The sequence below is a fragment of the Rutidosis leptorrhynchoides genome, chromosome 8 (assembly GCF_046630445.1).
Source record: "Rutidosis leptorrhynchoides isolate AG116_Rl617_1_P2 chromosome 8, CSIRO_AGI_Rlap_v1, whole genome shotgun sequence".
Taxonomy (NCBI): domain Eukaryota; kingdom Viridiplantae; phylum Streptophyta; class Magnoliopsida; order Asterales; family Asteraceae; genus Rutidosis; species Rutidosis leptorrhynchoides.
Genome location: NC_092340.1, coordinates 312,471,168 through 312,497,138, shown reverse-complemented (window position 1 = coordinate 312,497,138; position 25,971 = coordinate 312,471,168).

Genomic DNA, 25,971 nt, shown 5'->3' with positions numbered 1-25,971 from the left:
CCCGGGAACCTCTAAACCACCAGGTTTTTCTAAACCGTTGTGGAAAACGACAGCTCGTATTAGGGGAACATCATATATCCCTAGAAACTTGGCAAAACGAACCAAAACCGAAGAAGAAGAAAAGAGCGAGTCGGAATAAGATAGTTGTATTCGTGTGGTGTAATATATGTAATATAGTGTGCTTATGCTTTATGATATATGTAAAAATTGCTTGTATTAATAAGTATTTTTTTTATGAATCTAACTCTTGTCTATTTTACAGTATAAAAAAACAAAATGGATAGACAACCCATGTAACATCCCAAATATTTAAGGTATTATTTTATGAAAATTTTTTTATTGACTAAGAAATTAAATGGTAAAGGTTATTTTATGTTAAATGGATAAAAGTTAAGTTTATTGGTTAAGTTAGGAAGGACTAAGGGTGAAAAGTTAAGATTAAGGACCTCCCTAACTATAGTTGTGATGGGGAGGGTAGAAATTGCAAATAAGTCATAGTTGTTTTAAATAAAAGAAAAGAAAAAGGCTGGAACTCATTTTTATAAAGAAAATAAAAGTGCAGAGAGTTTATTGTGTGTGTATATGTCGACTTTGCAAGGGAGGAAGAAGGAATCCATAAATTGTTAAAATTGTGTTCATGCAAGCTCAAATTGGTGAAATCTAAAACATTCTAAGCATACTAGCAAGTCTTGATTCTTCTTATTTCTCTTCTTGTGCACAAATTATGGTTCTTGAACTCTTAAAGACAAGGTATGAGTTCTATGTCCAAGTATTGCTATTTTTGAGTGTTTGTGATGAATCTTATGCTTAAAGGTTGATATTTGTTGATATTGTGCACATTTGAATGAGTTAGAATGAATTTGTTAATGATTTTGGAAGTAGATTCATGTGTGAACTTGCATTATGGATTTATGGCATGATTATGGTGAATTTGATGATGTTCTAGCTTAGATTCTAGTCATGCACACCAAGTGTTTGTTAAAATGCCTCAATGAAATGTTTATGTGTTCTAGTTAGTAATTTTGAAGAAAAATGCTTGTGTATGAATTGTTGTTATTGTTATAAGTATGAAATTTGGATAGTTGATGATTTAGGGTTACTTGCAATGGAAATGAAATTATGCACATTTTGATGTTTAATGGAGGATTTGAAGAAATTGCATGTTATAGCTAAAAGAGATGAACTAGAGATGTACATGATTAAAGAAATGATGTTGAATTGATAATGTTGTTATTTTAGAAAAGATGAGATCAAAGGCTATGTGTGTGTTAGTTGTGATTAGGGGGTTAAGTAAAGGTGTATGTGTTTGAATGTGTTGAAAGCTTGTGAAAGTTGTGATTTTGATTAAGTTGTGTGATTAATGAGATTAGCTCATGTATAGGTGCTAATCAAGGTAAAGAGGCTACAAGTGATCAAGGAAATCCGTTTAAGCAAGGTGAGTTTATAGGGGGTAATATGGGCGGGTCAAGAGTGGCTTAGTGTTCTCGGATTGCATCCGTGCAAGAGAGTAACGACTAAGTGCACTAGTTATGTAGCTTAGATAGAACTATTGGGTTAGCTCAATAGTTGTATCTATGGTTGATGTTTAGCTTAGGCAAGGTTATCACATTGCTAGTAATCTTGCCTATGGTTCGTGTTAGCTTAGACACTTTGGGTGTCTACGTATGAGATGATGATAGCTTAGGCATATTTAGTATGTCTATGGTTAGCTTAGACATGATTACTAGGTTCGGCCTAGTAAGTCATGTCTATGGTATGAATGATCGGATCCGAAAGTATGCAAGCAACCTAAGGGTTGAAGGATAAGTGTTTCGATTATGCCCAAATGATTTATGTTTATGTTTTATGTTTATTGCTTTCCTATAACTCACTAAGTGTAAAAGCTTACCCCCATGATGTTTTATGTTTTAGGTGCTAAGGTTCATCGTGAAGGTAAGGAGCCCGTGTGAAGTGCTAGAGGAGCATTGGCATTAGCGTAAGTGGTATTGCAAGTCCCTTTTTGTAATCACGCTCTATGGTTACCGCTTATCAAACGCCATGTATTTGAAGTGTCATGTTTGTCATTATTGAATTTGGGACCAAATGATGGTTTTGTTTCATGAAAACACGTTTGATGTCTAAATGTTGTTATTAGATGGTATACGATGTTAGAAACTGAATCTTAAGTTTGTGTATGAATTTGGTTGTTTTAAATGTGTTTGAGAATGATGGAACGTGCAAAAGTTGGTTTAAATACAATGTTGCAGGTCAGGCACCCGGATTAGGGTTATGTCGCGCCGCGGCAAAGGGGTCCGCGCCGCGGCATATAGCTGAAGTTGGGAACAGAAGCAAGGTTAAGGAGTCTAAAATTTCCTGTGTTGTGTCGCGCCGCGACAAGGCTTGCCGCGCCGCGGCATAAGCCTTGTCCGGCCAGTGACTTAACTTTTCGAAAAAAAAAAAAAAAAAAAAAAAAAAAAAAATTTTACTCGAATCAAGGCGTTAAAAGTTGGTATCAGAGCTGTGGTTTAAGGGACTTGGGTAATCCATGATAGGGATTATCTAGGCTTAAACCATTGTTGTGAAAGGATAAGCGGTTTAGGACTTGCATAAGTGTTATAGTCGTATAGTTGTGCCATGCTCCATAGGGTAGAGTCATCGACTAGACCCGTAGTATAATGATTGATCTATGAAAGGAGTTTGATACCCGTTAGCCATGATGTCATAGTGGACTTAATGTGTAATGAAATGGTGTAATAACAACAGGCCATTGTTATTACTTCATTTTAGTACACATGAACGTCTACTATAGTCATGGTGAATCGAGTTAGGAATTCTTTCGAATGGTTTGGTTTTGTTGAATAATGGTGTTATCGGTATTTGAACTAATGGGTTGAATGTAATTTTTTAGAAATGGCTATTGTATCACCAAACCGAGGTCAAGATGAGGATGATGAGTACGTCCGCACCCCATCCGCGGAGTCTATAGAAGACTCTCAAAACGAATCGGGAGAAGTTAACATGCCAAATGACATTTCGGGGCAAATAGGGCAAGCCTTGATACGTTATACTCCAACTTTGTTAGAGAAGATTAAGACGTTGATCAATGATCAATTAGATGAGAAGTTAAAGACTTTGGTTGCTAATGACCCTACCTTAAGAGGTGAAGGGGGAAGTGGAGTAAGGCAAGAAGAGGTAGAAGCCCCTAAGAGAAAGGATGACCGTTTTGAATATAAGAACTTCGCAAATTGCCATCCTCCCGAGTTTCATGGTAAGGTTGACCCTATTGTTAGTCAAAGATGGATTGATGAGATTGAAGAAACCTTCATGTTGTGTGAATGCCCCGAACATTTGAAGGTAATTTATGCGGCTCATCAAATGAAGGGTAGTGGATACGAGTGGTGGAATTTTATAGTTAAGTCTCATGGGCGAGACGTGGCTACGAGTTTCTCATGGGACAAGTTCCGTGAAATGTTTATGACCCAATTTGCTCCACCCGCCGAGGTTAGTAGGTTGAAATCCGAGTTTATGAATATAGAGCATGGAGGTAAGTCGGTGACCGAGTTTAATGCCGAGTTTAATGATAAGTCTCGTTTTTGTCCGGACTTCGTGTCAAGTCCCAAGTTGATGATGGATCATTATCATGAAAAGTTGAATCCCGAAATAAGTGAGTTTATCGATAAGAGTACTTATAAGACTTTAGCCGAGATGATGAATCGAGCACTTGTTAGAGAACATGAACTTAGGAAGAAGGCGGCGTTCAAGCGAAAGTTAGATCAAGACTCCAAGGTAATGCAAAATGTTAGTCCGAAAAAGGGTAAGTTTGGTTTCGAATCCCCGCACAAGTCAAAAGGGGGTTTTGTGTCGGGTAAGAGCGGTGGGAAAGAAGCCAAGTCGTGTACCAGGTGTGGTAAGAATCATACGGGTGAATGTAAAGCGGGTACCACCGATTGTTACTCTTGCGGGAGGCCGGGTCATAGGGCCGCCGAATGCCCTAAGAAAGGTAAGCAATGTTACTATTGTTTTGAGAAAGGTCACTTTCAAGCCGAATGTCCGGAATACAAGAAGGATTTAGCTAGTGGTAGTGTTAAGAAAGAGGTTAAGACGGAACCGAAGACTAGTGATAGCCGACCAAGGGTCCGAGCTCATCAGATTACCGCACTCGAAGCGAAGGAGTCCCAAAATGTGGTGTCAGGTACCTTTATTGTAAACTCTTTACCTGCGCATGTTTTGTTTGATTCCGGTGCTACGCGGTCGTTTGTATCATATTCTTTTTGTAAGCATTTTAATATGACCCCAAGCATGTTAGAACAACCATTAGAGGTTGAAATAGCGGATAATAAGACTGTGATGGTGTATAGTATCTTTAAGGGGTGTGAAATTATTTTGGATGATGAAAAGTTTGTCATTGATTTAATACCCATGCATATGGGGGAATTTCAAGTAATAGTGGGCATGGATTGGCTAGACGACAATGAAGGAATAATTTTGTGTCGTAAGAAAATTGTGTTAGTTCAATCACCTAGTGGGAAGGTTATATGGATTTATGGGGAAAGAGCTAGGCGTGCTATTCCTATATGCACGTATGCTAAGGCTAAACGGTTTTTGTCTCACGGGTGTTGTGCGTTTTTGGCACATGTTGTGGATAATTCGAAAAAGATTGTTGATTTAGATGATGTACCGATAGTTAACGAGTTTCCGGATGTGTTTCCAAGTGAATTGCCCGGTGTACCTCCCGAGCGTGAGGTAGAGTTTAGAATAGATTTGATACCCGGGGCCACGCCAATTGCCAAAGCTCCATATCGATTAGCCCCATCGGAAATGAGAGAAATGATGACTCAATTGCAAGATTTGATAGATAAAGGTTTTATACGCCCTAGTAGTTCACCTTGGGGAGCTCCGGTTTTATTTGTGAAAAAGAAGGATGGAACTCTGAGAATGTGTATTGATTATCGAGAATTGAATAAAGTCACTATTAAGAATAAGTATCCGTTGCCGAGGATAGACGATTTGTTTGATCAATTGCAAGGTGCAAGTTTCTTTTCAAAGATAGATTTGAGGTCGGGTTACCATCAATTGAAGGTGAGGGAAGAAGATGTCCCTAAAACAGCTTTTCGAACAAGGTATGGTCATTATGAGTTTGTGGTTATGCCGTTTGGATTAACGAATGCACCGGCCGCATTTATGGATTTGATGAATAGAGTTTGTCGACCGATGCTTGATAGGTTCGTAATTGTATTTATTGATGATATTTTGGTATATTCTAGGAGTGAAGAGGAACATGCGGTACATCTAAGACAAGTATTAGAGACTTTAAGAAGAGAAAGATTGTTTGCTAAGTTCTCTAAGTGTGAGTTTTGGCTTCGTGAAGTTCAATTTTTGGGCCATGTCATTAACAAGAAGGGTATTTGTGTTGATCCGGTGAAGATAGAGGCAATTATGAGATGGGAACCACCTACGAATCCTACCGAGGTTAGGAGTTTTCTAGGTTTAGCGGGGTATTATCGGCGATTTATACAAGATTTTTCTAGAATAGCCACCCCACTCACCAAGTTGACTCGTAAAAGTGTGCCATGGAGATGGGAAGAAAAGCAAGAACAAGCGTTTCAACTCCTTAAGGAAAAGCTCGTTCAAGCTCCCATATTGGTTTTACCGGAAGGGAATGAGAACATGACGGTTTATTGTGATGCTTCTAAGAAAGGCTTAGGGTGTGTATTGATGCAAAATGGGAAGGTCATAGCTTATGCTTCCCGACAATTGAAGGAACACGAGAAACGCTATCCTACGCATGATTTAGAATTGACGGCCGTGGTTTTTGCTCTAAAGATTTGGCGTCATTATCTTTATGGTGTTAAGTTTTCCATTTATACCGATCATAAGAACTTAAAGTATTTGTTTGATCAAAGGGATTTGAACGATAGGCAAAGGAGAGGTCTCGATTTGGTGAAAGATTATGATTGTGAGATCTTATATCACCCCGGAAAAGCGAATGTAGTAGCGGATGCTCTTAGTAGGAAGTCAAGTCATCAACCGATTAAGATAACAAGTTTGGCTATGGTAATAGCGCCTCAAATATTTGATGATATTCGTGATGCACAAGGTGAAGCATTATCGCCCGAGAACGTGAGAAAGGAAAGGATCAAGGGGCAAGTTAATGATTTTATAGTGGATTCTCGTGGTTTAAGGCTTAGATATGGGAGAATTTGGGTACCTTTGCAAAGTGGTGTTAGAAGTGAGCTCCTTGACTTAGCTCACAAGTCTAAGTATTCGATTCACCCCGGTGCTACGAAGATGTATAGAGATTTAAGGAAAGACTATTGGTGGCCGGGAATGAAAAGGGATATAGTTAAGTATGTGCACAAGTGTCTTACTTGTCTTCAAGTGAAAGCCGATCATCAAATGCCCTACGGTGAAATGCAACCTTTAGAGGTACCGGTGTGGAAATGGGAGCATATTACGATGGATTTAGTGACTAAGCTGCCTAAGACCCCTAGACAACACGATGCAATTTGGGTTATTGTTGATAGATTGACTAAGAGTGCATTATTTTTGGCAATAAGAGAAGCTTCGTCATCGGAAGCAATGTCTAAGTTGTATATGAAAGAAGTTGTTGCAAGGCATGGAGTGCCGGTTTCCATAGTTTCGGATAGAGACACTCGATTTACATCTCGATATTGGAGGAAATTTCAACAGGAAATGGGTACTAAGTTACATGTAAGTACCGCGTTTCACCCGCAAACGGATGGTCAAAGTGAGCGGACTATACAAACTCTCGAGGATATGTTAAGAGCATGTGTTATCGATTTTGGTGGTAGTTGGGATACTCACTTACCTTTAGTTGAATTTTCATACAACAATAGTTATCACTCTACAATTGGAATGGCACCATATGAGATGTTGTATGGAAGGAGGTGTAGAACCCCGATTTGTTGGGGCGAGGTAGGTCAACGAGAATTGGGAAGCACGGAAATAGTGCAACAAACCACCGAGATTATTGATCAAATTCGTGAAAGAATGAAGGCGGCACAAGATAGACAAAAGTCATATGTTGATAAGAGGAGAAAGCCGATAGAATTTCAAGTAGGTGATAAAGTGATGCTAAAAGTTTCTCCATGGAAAGGCATCATCCGTTTTAGAAAGAAGGGAAAATTGGGTCCAAGGTTCGTGGGACCATTTGAGATAGTGGCGAAAGTTGGGAAGGTAGCCTACCGTTTGGCTCTACCCGATGAATTGAGTAATATACATGACACATTTCACGTGTCACAATTGAGGAAATGTTTGGCGGATGAATCAACCTATGTTCCTTTGAATGAAATTGAGGTCGATAATAAGTTAAGGTATGCGGAAAAGCCGATAAAAATTATGGATCAAAAGGTTAAGCACTTGAGGAATAAGTCGGTAATATTATTGAAGGTATTATGGCAATTTAGAAAAGGTTCCGAGTGTACATGGGAACCCGAAGAATGGCTCTTGAAGTATTATCCGTCGTTGCATCAAGAATGGTTCGCGAGGACGCGAACGATCCAAGAGGGGGAGAGTTGTAACATCCCAAATATTTAAGGTATTATTTTATGAAAATTTTTTTATTGACTAAGAAATTAAATGGTAAAGGTTATTTTATGTTAAATGGATAAAAGTTAAGTTTATTGGTTAAGTTAGGAAGGACTAAGGGTGAAAAGTTAAGATTAAGGACCTCCCTAACTATAGTTGTGATGGGGAGGGTAGAAATTGCAAATAAGTCATAGTTGTTTTAAATAAAAGAAAAGAAAAAGGCTGGAACTCATTTTTATAAAGAAAATAAAAGTGCAGAGAGTTTATTGTGTGTGTATATGTCGACTTTGCAAGGGAGGAAGAAGGAATCCATAAATTGTTAAAATTGTGTTCATGCAAGCTCAAATTGGTGAAATCTAAAACATTCTAAGCATACTAGCAAGTCTTGATTCTTCTTATTTCTCTTCTTGTGCACAAATTATGGTTCTTGAACTCTTAAAGACAAGGTATGAGTTCTATGTCCAAGTATTGCTATTTTTGAGTGTTTGTGATGAATCTTATGCTTAAAGGTTGATATTTGTTGATATTGTGCACATTTGAATGAGTTAGAATGAATTTGTTAATGATTTTGGAAGTAGATTCATGTGTGAACTTGCATTATGGATTTATGGCATGATTATGGTGAATTTGATGATGTTCTAGCTTAGATTCTAGTCATGCACACCAAGTGTTTGTTAAAATGCCTCAATGAAATGTTTATGTGTTCTAGTTAGTAATTTTGAAGAAAAATGCTTGTGTATGAATTGTTGTTATTGTTATAAGTATGAAATTTGGATAGTTGATGATTTAGGGTTACTTGCAATGGAAATGAAATTATGCACATTTTGATGTTTAATGGAGGATTTGAAGAAATTGCATGTTATAGCTAAAAGAGATGAACTAGAGATGTACATGATTAAAGAAATGATGTTGAATTGATAATGTTGTTATTTTAGAAAAGATGAGATCAAAGGCTATGTGTGTGTTAGTTGTGATTAGGGGGTTAAGTAAAGGTGTATGTGTTTGAATGTGTTGAAAGCTTGTGAAAGTTGTGATTTTGATTAAGTTGTGTGATTAATGAGATTAGCTCATGTATAGGTGCTAATCAAGGTAAAGAGGCTACAAGTGATCAAGGAAATCCGTTTAAGCAAGGTGAGTTTATAGGGGGTAATATGGGCGGGTCAAGAGTGGCTTAGTGTTCTCGGATTGCATCCGTGCAAGAGAGTAACGACTAAGTGCACTAGTTATGTAGCTTAGATAGAACTATTGGGTTAGCTCAATAGTTGTATCTATGGTTGATGTTTAGCTTAGGCAAGGTTATCACATTGCTAGTAATCTTGCCTATGGTTCGTGTTAGCTTAGACACTTTGGGTGTCTACGTATGAGATGATGATAGCTTAGGCATATTTAGTATGTCTATGGTTAGCTTAGACATGATTACTAGGTTCGGCCTAGTAAGTCATGTCTATGGTATGAATGATCGGATCCGAAAGTATGCAAGCAACCTAAGGGTTGAAGGATAAGTGTTTCGATTATGCCCAAATGATTTATGTTTATGTTTTATGTTTATTGCTTTCCTATAACTCACTAAGTGTAAAAGCTTACCCCCATGATGTTTTATGTTTTAGGTGCTAAGGTTCATCGTGAAGGTAAGGAGCCCGTGTGAAGTGCTAGAGGAGCATTGGCATTAGCGTAAGTGGTATTGCAAGTCCCTTTTTGTAATCACGCTCTATGGTTACCGCTTATCAAACGCCATGTATTTGAAGTGTCATGTTTGTCATTATTGAATTTGGGACCAAATGATGGTTTTGTTTCATGAAAACACGTTTGATGTCTAAATGTTGTTATTAGATGGTATACGATGTTAGAAACTGAATCTTAAGTTTGTGTATGAATTTGGTTGTTTTAAATGTGTTTGAGAATGATGGAACGTGCAAAAGTTGGTTTAAATACAATGTTGCAGGTCAGGCACCCGGATTAGGGTTATGTCGCGCCGCGGCAAAGGGGTCCGCGCCGCGGCATATAGCTGAAGTTGGGAACAGAAGCAAGGTTAAGGAGTCTAAAATTTCCTGTGTTGTGTCGCGCCGCGACAAGGCTTGCCGCGCCGCGGCATAAGCCTTGTCCGGCCAGTGACTTAACTTTTCGAAAAAAAAAAAAAAAAAAAAAAAAAAAAAAAATTTTACTCGAATCAAGGCGTTAAAACCCAATATTATAAGAGACCTACCCGGAGACATGATTAATGAAATCTTGTCTAGAGTCGGTCAGAATTCTTCGGCACAACTATTTACGGCGAAATCAGTTTGTAAGACATTCGAAGAACGTTCCAAGAATGTCTTGGTTTATAAGAGACTTTCGTTTGAAAGATGGGGGATATCACATTGGGAAACCCATAAGTTACGATGTGTTTACTTTGACGCATATATTGCGGGGAACCCAAATGCTATTTTACGCAACGGGTTAAGAAATTATTTTGACTCAATGTATCCGAATATAGGACTTCATGATTTAGAAAAAGTGACTAACATGCAACATAAAGAAGCATGCTATGCTTACGGGTTAGTAATGTTCGCTTCTCACCAAAGTGAGAAAAAGAACATCGGGCTACAACTATTAAACAAAACGTTCCCACAAGTGATGGAGTCGGTAATTGGGGTAAGAAATGAGGTTTTTAGGTTATTACGAGACTGTTGGTCATTACGTAACCCTCGTCCCTTTGACGACGTTACAACACGCTGTCTTATCAACGGCCATAACGGTTATGTTCCACAAGACCAAGGATGGGAAGTAGTCCAAGTAAAACCAGAATGCATGACTTGTTTCTGGATGTATGAATTACGTGTCTTTATTGCCTTTGCTGAACGACTTGTGTACTAGCTAGAATTATCTTCACAACTATCTTGTATCAAAGTTATTGTGTGCTATATTTCATGCTTTATGTAAAATAAGCGGTATTGTAAGTTTGTAAAATATTGTATAAAAGTTTGAACGTGAAATATTATTATAATCAGTTTTTCATATAGAATTGTAGTAGTTGAATTGTATATTAGCTACTAAGTATGAACTTAACGGGTAGGTACTACCCGAATTTAAACTTATAAAACGCTAATATAAAGAAAAAGCTTTTATAAATGAGTTCATATTATGCTACGAAATACTATTAACTACTCTTAATATTCTGTATGATTAGCTTGTTTCATTTGACTATTTTGAAGGAAATGGCACCGACTACTCGACACACCGTGAATATGAATGAAGAGGAATTCCGTACTTTTCTAGCTTCAAACATAGCCACAGTACAGGCTGCGCTACATACCAACAATAACCTTGGATCTAGCAGTACAGGAAATCGTGTAGGATGCACCTACAAAGAATTCACTGCCTGCAAACCTTTGGAATTTGATGGAACCGAAGGACCGATCGGATTGAAACGGTGGACCGAGAAGGTCGAATCGGTGTTTGCCATAAGTAAGTGTACTGAAGAGGACAAAGTGAAGTACGCTACGCATACCTTCACAGGTTCTGCGTTAACATGGTGGAATACCTATCTAGAGCAAGTGGGACAAGATGATGCATACGCACTACCGTGGTCAGCATTCAAGCACTTGATGAACGAGAAGTACCGTCCCAGAACCGAGGTCAATAAGCTCAAGATATAACTTAGAGGGTTACGAACCCAAGGATTTGATATTACCACGTACAAAAGACGATTCACAGAATTGTGCCTATTGTGTCCGGGAACGTTCGAAGATGAGGAAGAGAAGATCGACGCGTTTGTGAAAGGATTACCGGAAAGAATCCAAGAAGATATAAGTTCACACGAGCCCGCCTCCATACAACAGGCATGTAGAATGGCTCACAAACTAGTGAACCAGATTGAGGAAAGAATTAAAGAACAGACGGCTGAAGAGGCCAATGTGAAGCAAGTCAAAAGAAAGTGGGAGGAAAACGGTGATAAGAATCACCAATACAACAACAACAGCAATTACAATAATAATCGCAACAATTATCCCAACAATCGCAACATCAATCGCAACTACAACAAACGGCCCAACAACAACAACAACAACAACAACAACAACAACAACAACAACTACAACAATCATCCTAACAACAATAACAACCGCAACAACAACAACAATCAGAAGCAGCTATGCCAAAGGTGTGAAAAGTATCACTCAGGGTTCTGCACCAAATTTTGCAACAAGTGTAAAAGAAATGGTCATAGCGCGGCAAAGTGTGAGGTCTACGGACCAGGGGTTAACAGAACGAAAGGAACAATGGTGTCGGAACGAGTAATGCGGAGCAAGTAGTGTCGGAGCAAGTTATTCCAATGTAGTTTGTTATAAATGTGGAAAACTGGGCCACATTATTAGAAATTGCCCGAACCAGGAGAACACGAATGGACAAGGCCGCAGAAGAGTTTCAATATTAATGCGACAGAGGCACAGGAAGACCCGAAGCTTGTTACGAGTACGTTTCTTATTGACAATAAATCTGCTTACGTTTTATTTGATTCGGGTGTGGATAGAAGCTATATGAGTAGAGATTTTTGTGCTAAATTAAGTTGTCCATTGACGCTGTTGGATAGTAAATTTTTATTAGCAAACGGTAAATTAATTTCAGCAGATAATATATGCCGGAATCGAGAAATTAAACTGGGTAGCGAAATATTTAAGATTGATTTGATACCAGTAGAGTTAGGGAGTTTTGATGTAATAGTTGGCATGGACTGGCTGAAGAAGGTGAAAGCAGAGATCGTATGTTATAAAAATGTAATTCGCATTGTACGAGAAGAAGGAGAACCCTTAATGGTGTACGGAGAAAAGGGCAACATGAAGCTACATCTTATTAGTAATTTGAAAGCACAAAAACTAATAAGAAAAGGTTGCTATGCTGTTCTAGCACACGTCGAGAAAGTACAAACTGAAGAAAAGAGCATCAATGATGTTCCCGTCGCAAAAGAATTTCCCGATGTATTTCCGAAAGAATTACCGGGACTACCTCCACATCGATCTGTTGAATTTCAAATAGATCTTGTACCAGGAGCTGCACCAATAGCTCGTGCTCCTTATAGACTCGCACCCAGCGAGATGAAAGAACTGCAAAGCCAACTGCAAGAACTATTAGAACGTAGTTTCATTCGACCAAGCACATCACCATGGGGAGCTCCTGTTTTGTTTGTCAAGAAGAAGGATGGTACATTTAGGTTGTGTATTGACTACAGAGAGTTGAAAAACTTACCATCAAAAACCGTTATCCACTGCCGAGAATTGATGACTTATTTGATCAAATACAAGGCTCGTCGGTTTATTCGAAGATCGATTTACGTTCTGGATATCATCAAATGCGAGTAAAGGAGGATGATATTCCAAAAACTGCTTTTAGGACGCGTTATGGTCATTACGAGTTTATGGTTATGCCGTTTGGATTGACTAACGCACCAGCTGTGTTTATGGACCTTATGAACCGAGTCTGTGGGCCATATCTTGACAAGTTTGTCATTGTTTTCATCGATGACATACTTATTTACTCAAAGAATGATCAAGAGCACAAAGAACATTTGAGAAAAGTGCTAGAAGTATTGAGGAAAGAAAAACTGTACGCTAAGTTTTCAAAGTGTGCATTTTGGTTGGAAGAAGTTCAATTCCTCGGTCACATAGTGAACAAAGAAGGTATCCAGGTAGACCCGGCAAAGATCGAAACCGTTGAAAAGTGGGAAACCCCAAAAACTCCGAAGCATATACGTCAATTTTTAGGATTGGCTGGTTACTACAGAAGATTCATCCAAGATTTCTCCAAAATAGCAAAACCCTTGACTGCATTAATGCATAAAGGGAAGAAATTTGAATGGAAGGATGAACAAGAGAAGGTGTTTCAATTATTGAAGAAAAAGCTAACTACGGCACCTATATTGTCATTGCCTGAAGGGAATGATGATTTTGTGATTTATTGTGACGCATCAAAGCAAGGTCTCGGTTGTGTATTAATGCAACGGACGAAGGTGATTGCTTATGCGTCTAGACAATTGAAGATTCACGAGCAAAATTATACGACGCATGATTTGAAATTAGGCGCGGTTGTTTTTTGCATTAAAGACTTGGAGGCACTACTTATATGGGGTCAAAAGTATTATATATACCGACCACAAAAGTCTTCAACACATATTTAATCAGAAACAACTGAATATGAGGCAGCGTAGGTGGATTGAATTGTTGAATGATTACGACTTTGAGATTCGTTACCACCGGGGAAGGCAAATGTGGTAGCCGAAGCCTTGAGCAGAAAGGACAGAGAACCCATTCGAGTAAAATCTATGAATATAATGATTCACACTAACCTTACTACTCAAATAAAGGAGGCGCAACAAGGAGTTTTAAAAGAGGAAAATTTAAAGGATGAAATACCCAAAGGATCGGAGAAGCATCTTAATATTCGGGAAGACGGAACCCGGTATAGGGCTGAAAGAATTTGGGTACCAAAATTTGGAGATATGAGAGAAATGGTACTTAGAGAAGTTCAGAAAACCAGATACTCAATACATCCTGGAACGGGGAAGATGTACAACGATCTTAAGAAACATTTTTGGTGGCCAGGTATGAAAGCCGATATTGCTAAATATGTACGAGAATGTTTGACGTGTTCTAAGGTCAAAGCTGAACATCAGAAACCATCAGGTCTACTACAACAACCTGAAATCCCGGAATGGAAATGGGAAAACATTACCATGGATTTCATTACTAAATTGCCAAGGACTGCAAGTGGTTATGATACTATTTGGGTAATAGCTGATCGTCTCACCAAGTCAGCACACTTCCTGCCAATAAGAGAAGATGACAAGATGGAGAAGTTAGCACGACTGTATTTGAAGGAAGTCATCTCCAGACATGGAATACCAATCTCAATTATCTCTGATAGGGATGGCAGATTTATTTCAAGATTCTGGCAGACATTACAGCAAGCATTGGGAACTCGTCTAGACATGAGTACTGCCTATCATCCACAAACTGATGGGCAGAGTGAAAGGATGATACAAACGCTTGAAGACATGCTACGAGCTTGTGTTATTGATTTCGGAAACAGTTGGGATCGACATCTACCGTTAGCAGAATTTTCCTACAACAACAGCTACCATTCAAGCATTGAGATGGCGCCGTTTGAAGCACTTTATGGTAGAAAGTGCAGGTCTCCGATTTTTTAGAGTGAAGTGGGGGATAGACAGATTACGGGTCCGGAGATAATACAAGAAACTACCGAGAAAATCATCCAAATTCAACAAAGATTGAAAACCGCCCAGAGTCGACAAAAGAGCTACGCGGACAGTAAAAGAAAAGATATAGAGTTTGAAATTGGAGAAATGGTCATGCTTAAGGTTTCACCTTGGAAAGGCGTTGTTCGATTTGGTAAACGGGGGAAACTAAATCCAAGGTACATTGGACCATTCAAGATTATAGATCGTGTCGGACCAGTAGCTTACCAACTGGAGCTACCTCAACAACTCGCGCCTGTACATAACACTTTCCACGTCTCAAATTTGAAGAAATGTTTTGCTAAAGAAGATCTCACTATTCCGTTGTACGAAATCCAAATCAATGAAAAACTTCAATTCATTGAAGAACCCGTTGAAATAATGGATCGTGAGGTTAAGAGACTTAAACAAAACAAGATACCGATTGTTAAGGTTCGATGGAATGCTCGTAGAGGACCCGAGTTTACCTGGGAGCGTGAAGATCAGATAAAGAAGAAATACCCACATTTATTTCCAGAAGATACGTCAACACCTCCAATTGCTTAAAATTTCGGGACGAAATTTATTTAACGGGTAGGTACTGTAGTGACCCGAACTTTTCCATGTTTATATATATATTAAATGAAATTGTTATTTACATGATTAAGTGTTTCCAACATGTTAAGCAATCAAACTTGTTAAGACTTGATTAATTGAAATAGGTTTCATATAGACAATTGACCACCCAAGTTGACCGGTGATTCACGAACGTTAAAACTTGTAAAGACTATACGATGACATATATATGGTTATATATACAGTTAACATGATTTTATTATAAGTATGTATCTCATTAGGTATTTTAACAATGAGTTATATACATAAAAATGAGACTATTAATTTAAGAAACTCGAAAACGATATATATAACGATTATCGTTATAACAACGTCTTACTAGGTACATATGAATCATATTAAGATATTGATACACTTGGTTAATTATGTTAAATGATAAGTAAATATATTATTAAGTGTATTAACAATGAAATACATATGTAAAAATAAGACTACTAACTTAATGATTTCGAAACGAGACATATATGTAACGATTATCGTTGTAACGACATTTAACTGTATATATATCACACTAAGATATATTATATATCATAATATCATGATAATATAACAATTTAACATCTCATTTGTTATAATAAACAATGGGTTAACAACATTCAACAAGATCGTTAACCTAAAGGTTTCAAAACAACATTTACATGTAACGACTAACGATGACTTAACGACTCAGTTAAAATGTATATACATGTAGTGTTTTAATATGTATTCATACACTTTTGAAAGACTTCAAGACACTTATCAAAATACTTCTACTTAACAAAAATGCTTACAATTACATCCTCGTTCAGTTTCATCAACAATTCTACTCGTATGCACCCGTATTCGTACTCGTACAATACACAGCTTTTAGATGTATGTACTATTGGTATATACACTCCAATGATCAGCTCTTAGCAGCCCATGTGAGTCACCTAATACATGTGGGAACCATCATTTGGCAACTAGCATGAAATATCTCATAAAATTACAAAAATATGAGTAATCATTCATGACTTATTTACATGAAAATAAAATTACATATCCTTTATATCTAATCCATACACCAACGACCAAAAACACCTACAAACACTTTCATTCTTCAATTTTATTCATCTAATTGATCTCTCTCAAGTTCTATCTTCAAGTTCTAAGTATTTTTCATAAATTCCAAAAGTTCTAGTTTCATAAAATCAAGAATACTTCCAAGATTGCAAGTTTACTTCCAAGTTTTCTAAATCCATTCCAAGTAATCATCCAAGATCAAGAAACCTTTTTTTACTTACAGTAGGTTATCTTTCTAATACAAGGTAATAATCATATTCAAACTTTAATTCAATTTCTATAACTATAACAATCTTATTTCGAGTGGAAATCTTACTTGAAAATGTTTTCGTGTCATGATTCTGCTTCAAGAACTTTCAAGCCATCCAAGGATCCTTTGAAGCTAGATCTATTTTTCTCATTTCCAGTAGGTTTATCCAAGGAACTTGAGGTATTAATGATGTTCATAACATCATTCGATTCATACATATAAAGCTATCTTATTCGAAGGTTTAAACTTGTAATCACTAGAACATAGTTTAGTTAATTCTAAACTTGTTCGCAAATAAAAGTTAATCCTTCTAACTTGACTTTTAAAATCAAATAAACACATGTTCTATATCTATATGATATGCTAACTTAATGATTTAAAACCTGGAAACACGAAAAACACCGTAAAATCGGATTTACGCCGTCGTAGTAACACCGCGGGCTGTTTTGGGTTAGTTAATTAAAAACTATGATAAACTTTGATTTAAAAGTTGTTATTCTGGGAAAATGATTTTTATTATGAACATGAAACTATATCCAAAAATTATGGTTAAACTCAAAGTGGAAGTATGTTTTCTAAAATGGTCATCTAGACGTCGTTCTTTCGACTGAAATGACTACCTTTACAAAAATGACTTGTAACTTATTTTTATGACTATAAACCTATACTTTATCTGTTTATATTCATAAAATAGAGTTCAATATGAGACCATATCAATTTGATTCACTCAAAACGGATTTAAAATGAAGAAGTTATGGGTAAAACAAGATTGGATAATTTTTCTCATTTTAGCTACGTGAAAATTGGTAACAAATCTATTCCAACCATAACTTAATCAACTTGTATTGTATATTATGTAATCTTGAGATACCATAGACACGTATACAATGTTTCGACCTATCATGTCGACACATCTATATATATTTCGGAACAACCATAGACACTCTATATGTGAATGTTGGAGTTAGCTATACAGGGTTGAGGTTGATTCCAAAATATATATAGTTTGAGTTGTGATCAATACTGAGATACGTATACACTGGGTCGTGGATTGATTCAAGATAATATTTATCGATTTATTTCTGTACATCTAACTGTGGACAACTAGTTGTAGGTTACTAACGAGGACAGCTGACTTAATAAACTTAAAACATCAAAATATATTAAAAGTGTTGTAAATATATTTTGAACATACTTTGATATATATGTATATATTGTTATAGGTTCGTGAATCAACCAGTGGCCAAGTCTTACTTCCTGACGAAGTAAAAATCTGTGAAAGTGAGTTATAGTCCCACTTTTAAAATCTAATATTTTTGGGATGAGAATACATGCAGGTTTTATAAATGATTTATAAAATAGACACAAGTACGTGAAACTACGTTCTATGGTTGAATTATCGAAATCGAATATGCCCCTTTTTATTAAGTCTGGTAATCTAAGAATTAGGGAACAGACACCCTAATTGACGCGAATCCTAAAGATAGATCTATTGGGCCTAACAAACCCCATCCAAAGTACCGGATGCTTTAGTACTTCGAAATTTATATCATATTCGAAGGGTGTCCCGGAATGATGGGGATATTCTTATATATGCATCTTGTTAATGTCGGTTACCATATGAATGATTTTTATCTCTATGTATGGGATGTTTATTGAAATATGAAATCTTGTGGTCTATTGTTATGATTTGATATATATAGGTTAAACCTATAACTCACCAACATTTTTGTTGACGTTTAAAGCATGTTTATTCTCAGGTGAATACTAAGAGCTTCCGCTATTGCATACTAAAATAAGGACAAGATTTGGAGTCCATGTTTGTATGATATTGTGTAAAAACTGCATTCAAGAAACTGATTTCGATGTAACATATTTGTATTGTAAACCATTATGTAATGGTCGTGTGTAAACATGATATTTTAGATTATCATTATTTGATAATCTACGTAAAGCTTTTTAAACCTTTATTTATGAAATAAAGGTTATGGTTTGTTTTAAAAATGAATGCAGTCTTTGAAAAACGTCTCATATAGAGGTCAAAACCTCACAACGAAATCAATTAATATGGAACGTTTTTAATCAATAAGAACGGGACATTTCAGTTGGTATCCGAGTGTTGGTCTTAGAGAACCAGAAAATTTGCATTAGTGTGTCTTATCGAGTTTGTTAGGATGCATTAGTGAGTCTGGACTTCGACCGTGTTTTCTTTAAAAATGATTGCTTAACATTTTTGTTGGAAACTATATATTATTAACATGTATATATTATGTGATATATTAATCTCTTAACATGTTTGATATTGTGTGATAGATGTCTACCTCTAGCACAAATCCCATTGACTCACCTAATAATAACGATGAGTTGAATATATATTGGACTGATTCACAAGTTCCCGAAGAAGAACCGGAAGAAGAATCAGAACCGGAAGAGGAGGAACCGGAGGAGGAAATAGAACCGGTGGGGGAAATAATAAAACGGTTAAGTAAAAGAAAATCCTCAACCAAGCGACCAAGGTTAATTATGGTCAATGGTGTTTCCGCCAAGGAAGCAAAATATTGGGAGGATTACCAATTCTCCGATGAATCGGATTCCGATGAGAATTCCGATGATGTTATAGAAATTACCCCAACTGAATTTAAAAAGGCAAAAGAAAATAATAAGGGAAAGGGCATAAAAATAGAGAAATCTAATTCCAACCCCGATGAACTTTATATGTATCGTCAACCCCCGAAGCCCTTAAGTTGTAACAATGACCCGGGAACCTCTAAACCACCAGGTTTTTCTAAACCGTTGTGGAAAACGACAGCACGTATTAGGGGAACATCATATATCCTTAGAAACTTGGCAAAACGAACCAAAACCGAAGAAGAAGAAACGAACGAGTCGGAGTAAGATAGTTGTATTCGTGTGGTGTAATATATGTAATATAGTGTGCTTATGCTTTATGATATATGTAAAAATTGCTTGTATTAATAAGTATTTTTTTTTATGAATCTAACTCTTGTCTATTTTACAGTATAAAAACACAAAATGGATAGACAACCCAATATTTTAAGAGACCTACCCGGAGACATGATTGATGAAATCTTGTCTAGAGTCGGTCAGAATTCTTCGGCACAACTATTTACGGCGAAATTAGTTTGTAAGACATTCGAAGAACGTTCCAAGAATGTCTTGGTTTATAAGAGACTTTCGTTTGAAAGATGGGGATATCACATTGGAAAACCCATAAGTTACGATGTGTTTACTTTGACGCATATATTGCGGGGAACCCAAATGCTATTTTACGCAACGGGTTAAGAAATTATTTTGACTCAATGTATCCGAATATAGGACTTCATGATTTAGAAAAAGCGACTAACATGCAACATAAAGAAGCATGCTATGCTTACGGGTTAGTAATGTTCGCTTCTCACCAAAGTGAGAAAAAGAACATCGGGCTACAACTATTAAACAAAACGTTCCCACAAGTGATGGAGTCGGTAATTGGGGTAAGAAATGAGGTTTTTAGGTTATTACGAGACTGTTGGTCATTACGTAACCCTCGTCCCTTTGATGACGTTACAACACGCTGTCTTATCAACGGCCATAACGATTATGTTCCACAAGACCAAGGATGGGAAGTAGTCCTAGTAAAACCAGAATGCATGACTTGTTTCTGGACGTATGAATTACGTGTCTTTATTGCCTTTGCTGAACGACTTGTGTACTAGCTAGAATTATCTTCACAACTATCTTGTATCAAAGTTATTGTGTGCTATATTTCATGCTTTATGTAAAATAAGCGGTATTGTAAGTTTGTAAAATATTGTATAAAAGTTTGAACGTGAAATATTATTATAATCAGTTTTTCATATAGAATTGTAGTAGTTGAATTGTATATTAGCTACTAAGTATGAACTTAACGGGTAGGTACTACCCGAATTTAAACTTATAAAACGCTAATATGAAGAAAAAGCTTTTATAAATGAGTTCATATTATGCTACGAAATACTATTAACTACTCTTAATATTCTGTATGATTAACTTGTTCCATTTGACTATTTTGAAGGAAATGGCACCGACTACTCGACACACCGTGAATATGAATGAAGAGGAATTCCGTACTTTTCTAGCTTCAAACATAGCCACAGTACAGGCTGCGCTACATACCAACAATAACCTTGGATCTAGCAGTACAGGAAATCGTGTAGGATGCACCTACAAAGAATTCACTGCCTGCAAACCTTTGGAATTTGATGGAACCGAAGGACCGATCGGATTGAAACGGTGGACCGAGAAGGTCGAATCGGTGTTTGCCATAAGTAAGTGTACTGAAGAGGACAAAGTGAAGTACGCTACTCATACCTTCACAGGTTCTGCGTTAACATGGTGGAATACCTATCTAGAGCAAGTGGGACAAGATGATGCGTACGCACTACCGTGGTCAGCATTCAAGCACTTGATGAAAGAGAAGTACCGTCCCAGAACCGAGGTCAATAAGCTCAAGACAGAACTTAGAGGGTTACGAACCCAAGGATTTGATATTACCACGTACGAAAGACGATTCACAGAATTGTGCCTATTGTGTCCGGGAGCGTTCGAAGATGAGGAAGAGAAGATCGACGCGTTTGTGAAAGGATTACCGGAAAGAATCCAAGAAGATATAAGTTCACACGAGACCGCCTCCATACAACAGGCATGTAGAATGGCTCACAAACTAGTGAACCAGATTGAGGAAAGAATTAAAGAACAGACGGCTGAAGAGGCCAATGTGAAGCAAGTCAAAAGAAAGTGGGAGTAAAATGGTGATAAGAATCACCAATACAAGTTATGACCCGGCGAACTTCTAATTAAACTTATGGTTATAAAATTTGAACTTATGTTATAAATAATGATTTTAATTATTATTAAATTACTTATGATATAAAAGTAATTATTTTTAATTAAGACTTATGATATATATATATATATATATATATATATATATATATATATATATATATTATCATTTAACAATTATATAATGATTTAATTATTCTTATAATTAAACATATGATTAATAATACTTTTATTATTAATGAAAAATACTTATGATAAGTATTCAACTTATGTTATGAGATTATTATATCAAGACTTATAATAAAGATTAATTAATTATTTAATTATTATAAGGCTTAGTTATTATTTAATTATAATTTAATTATTAAATACTTATGATTTTATAATTATATTAAAATACTTATGATATGATTAATAATTCATTATTAATTAATAATACTTATGATATGATTTAAAATTTATTATTAATTAATAATACTTATGCTATGATTAATATTTAATTAATTAATTAAATACTTATGTTATATTAATTATATCATTTAAACTTATGTTAACTTTATAATTCAATTTAATTTAATTAAACTTATGATATGACATGATTATACATATATGACTTTAAATAACATTATAACTTATATTATTAATATAAATTACACTTTAATTTCAATGTTGACTAAGTTTGACCAAGGTTGACTTTTGAGTTGACTTTCAGTTGACTTTGACTTTCAATTGACTTTTGTTGACTTTTCTAATTAAGGAAACTTTCCTAAGTTAAAAACTTTCTAAAAATAGAAACTTTCCAAAAATAGAAACTTTCCTAAAATATAAACTTTCCAAAAAATAGAAACTTTCCTAAAATAGAAACTTTCCTAAAATAGAAACTTTCCAAAAATGAAAACCTGCTAAAAATAGAAACTTTCTAAAAATAGAAAGTACGTGTTATACGCTGTCGTGATCATACCGAAACATACTGGGTGTTGTTCTATGCTTATTTGCAACAAGTACTATAGCTATCATACTAAGACTTGACCTAAGTTAGTTATTTATACCGACCTGCTTTATTTATAGGTTGGCGTTGTGGTGATTCTTGATCACTTTATCTTTTGCTGTTCGCATTACTGTGTTGTTGCTTCATTTACGTTAAGGTGAGTTATAGTCCCGTTTTTCTATTTTAAATCTTTTGGGATGAGAATACATGCAATTTATTTTACATATTGGACACAAGTGGAATTTGGTTTAAATTATTAATTGTGAGTCGAACGAAAATATTCCTTAATCTGGTAATTTTAATCACGGGTTTCTACTGGTGAACACGAATCCTATGGATAGATCTATCGGGCCTGACAGCCCCATTTCGTACTAGTCGCGCTAACAGTTACAGAAAGAATGTATTAGTACTTCGTATTTTGGAAGATACACCTGTTCAGTGTATATTTTTATATTGATTTTGTTAAGGGTATGGAGTTGTTAAGTGATTACAAGGTGGCGGGTTAATGGAATAATGTTTTATATGTTTTCGAGCATATAATTTTGTGGTCTAAAATGAGTCCTTATGTTTTCAAACATAAATTTTTATGGTTTAAATTAAATATTATTTGCAATATTAAACCTATAATTCACTCAACATTTTTGTTGACAGTTTACTCGCATGTTTTATTCTCAGGTTCATAATTGATTACTTCCGCTGTGCTTAGAGAGTCTACATTGTCTGTAGCAGATTTTGATTTAAACATTAAACATTGCATTCTACTTTAAATACTGTTACATTATGGGTAGTTGTTGACTTATTTTGGTCAACCCTTTTTATACATTTGGGATGAATTTCCAAATTTACAAATGATTTAGATTTTCCTTTTGAGGTAAAATTTTATTTAATGAATGCAATGTTATTTATGAAAATTCATATAGAGTTATGATCAAGCTGTGGGACTAAGTGACGGAGCCATTAAGGGTACTTGACGGGTCCTTTCACTGATCCTCGCTGACTGTTGTGTTATTTAGTTGGTTATTTGTTTACTAACCTTGCTTTATTTTTATGCAACAGTGATAGAGTTTGCTACTGCAATGATGTTTGGTGATCTCGAGGAGATCAATTTTGAGAACGTGCCGGTGAATTCGGAAGGCGAGCCGGATGTTGTTCCGCAAGATTTGGAACAGAACGCCGATGATGGGGCCAACTTGGTCCTCCCTGCTCCGAATGTAATGGAGGAGCAGGCTGTTGTGAAGAGGAGGATTCATACCCTTCCTCAGCTACGATCGTAGAAGGCCAAAGGTAATCTTCTTGTTCCGACAAGCTAGTCTTATTATTGTTATAATGTTTGTTTTATGCTTGACTTCCTTAATTCTTGATGTTGTTGCCGAGTCTTCTGTCGGGGGTGGGGCAACCGTGACGGAGCCCATACAGCTGGGGGGTGACGAGGAGGGTGACCACTATACCCTGGAGAGTTTTGATGACATTCATTTTAATGTCTCTGCTGGTGATGACATTGTTCGAGCTCTCTCTCAGCTAAATATTGATTATCACGACTGTATGAGTGCGATAGAGAAGGGGTCCTCCTCCACCCTCCGCCATACTGTTTCTGCCCATTCTCCGAATGATGCGAGGGTTGCCCGTGCTCAGGAAATCGTGGCACTTAACACCTTCCTGCTAGATGGCTTTGCCCGGGATGAGGGGGTGGCTAAGGCCTGGGAAGCTATGGATGACTTGGAGAGCCAGCTGAAGGCTGCCAAGGATGAGCATGCCCGGGTGGTGGCGGAGAAGGAGGAGAAGGAAAAAGAGTTATCCGCCACCACCCTTGCGAAGGATGTAGCCGTGGCTGAGTGTAGTCGGTTGTAGGCTGCTCTGCCTTCTGTGCTGAAGAAGGCCATCAACTCTAATACTGTGAATGCGCCTTTTGAGGCATATCTGCAGAGTTTGGGTGCGGCCAATTTTACTCATGTCGTTCGGTTGATGCAGAAGCATCATGTGGGAGGAGGTGTCTCCCCGCACCCGGATATTGCCGGGAAGTTGAACACAGGGGCCGTGCAGGAGCTCCAGGCTGCCCAGCAGGCTTTGACGGAGATCCAGTTTGGTAGTTTTGAGGATCTTTGTTGACGAAGCTACGACCGTGCAGCAATTGTTAGATTTTAAATTTTAGTATGTTGTACTGCACGCTGTTGCATATTTTTGATATATCTTGTAATGAAACTTTTGTGTAATTAATGAAATTTTAGTTTCGTGTATTATGTGATGAATTTTTTTTCAGTCGAACTAGTTCGTATCTTCATATGTAGGTCTAGACTACATTTGTATTAGTTTTGGCGTGTACACCGTGTAGTCACGTGTGTTTATGCCATCTACTCATTGACCGTTTATCAAGATAAACTTGTACCGACGAGGGCTAGACAATCACCTCTTAAGGGGTACTAAATAACTTGCATGGGACTTATGTGGATGTCGGAATCCGTCTGCCTCTAGCCGGTTAGTATTATGTGAACAACGTTGTAAATAACATAATGACTAAGTTATTGTAAACGGTAAAATTCTTTTATTCATTCCTAAAAAGGAAAGGCATACATAGATTCTATATTAGAAAAAAAAAGACATAAATATCAAGATAACCATGATTTGAAGTGATCAGTTTCAACCATGATATCCATCGAAATTTCATTGTGACATCTAGCCACTTTTGTTTTCCTCAGCCGGTGTTCCATCTTAGTTGGAGCTCTCGTAACTTTCTAGCCTGGAACGTTTTAGTGCCGGATTACGGTGTTTAGTTGTTCCATAGGTATTGATAAATTGTTCCCTCCATTCCGACTCATAATGCCAGGCGGCGCTCCCCTGCCCAATCCTGTAAGTATTGATCGGGATTTTTCTAGTAGGGTGTGTCGGTGGAGAGAAGTAAGTTAGCCTTTTAAGGACTGACACACGTTCTTCTTACAGAATGTGTGGTGTTTTCCTTGTTTCAGTGTTTCGCATAACTTGAGTGTTCACTTCTCCCGAGAAGGGGTGTCGGGTAGATTCGACCGTTGCCACGCCTTGCCGGGTTGGAAACTTAATTAAACCGTGAGCGGTGGAGGCCATTGCACCAAACTTCCTAAAGAACCTTCTTCCCAATATCACATTCATGGCTGTCACGGATTTGACGACATAGAAATCAACGATCTCACTACGGAGGTAGGGCTGGGTGCCTACCGTGACCGTTACCTTGAGCCTTCCTATGGGTTCTTCAGTAGAGCCCGTGAACCCGGAGATGACAGTGTTGGACTGTCTCATTTTCCTACTGACACATTTTGAATGTTGGGAAAGGCAATGAGCATACAGAATGTCAACCTCACTCAGTGTACATTTCTTTGATCCGAAAATCGTCTATCAGACCATCAATCACTACCGGCTCCTCCCGCGAGTATCGTGCCGACAGTTTCAGGAATGTGATCGCGGCATCTCTCCAGGAGCATCGTGAAACGAGCTCTTATTTTTCAATACTGATCATGTTGATTACAACCTTGT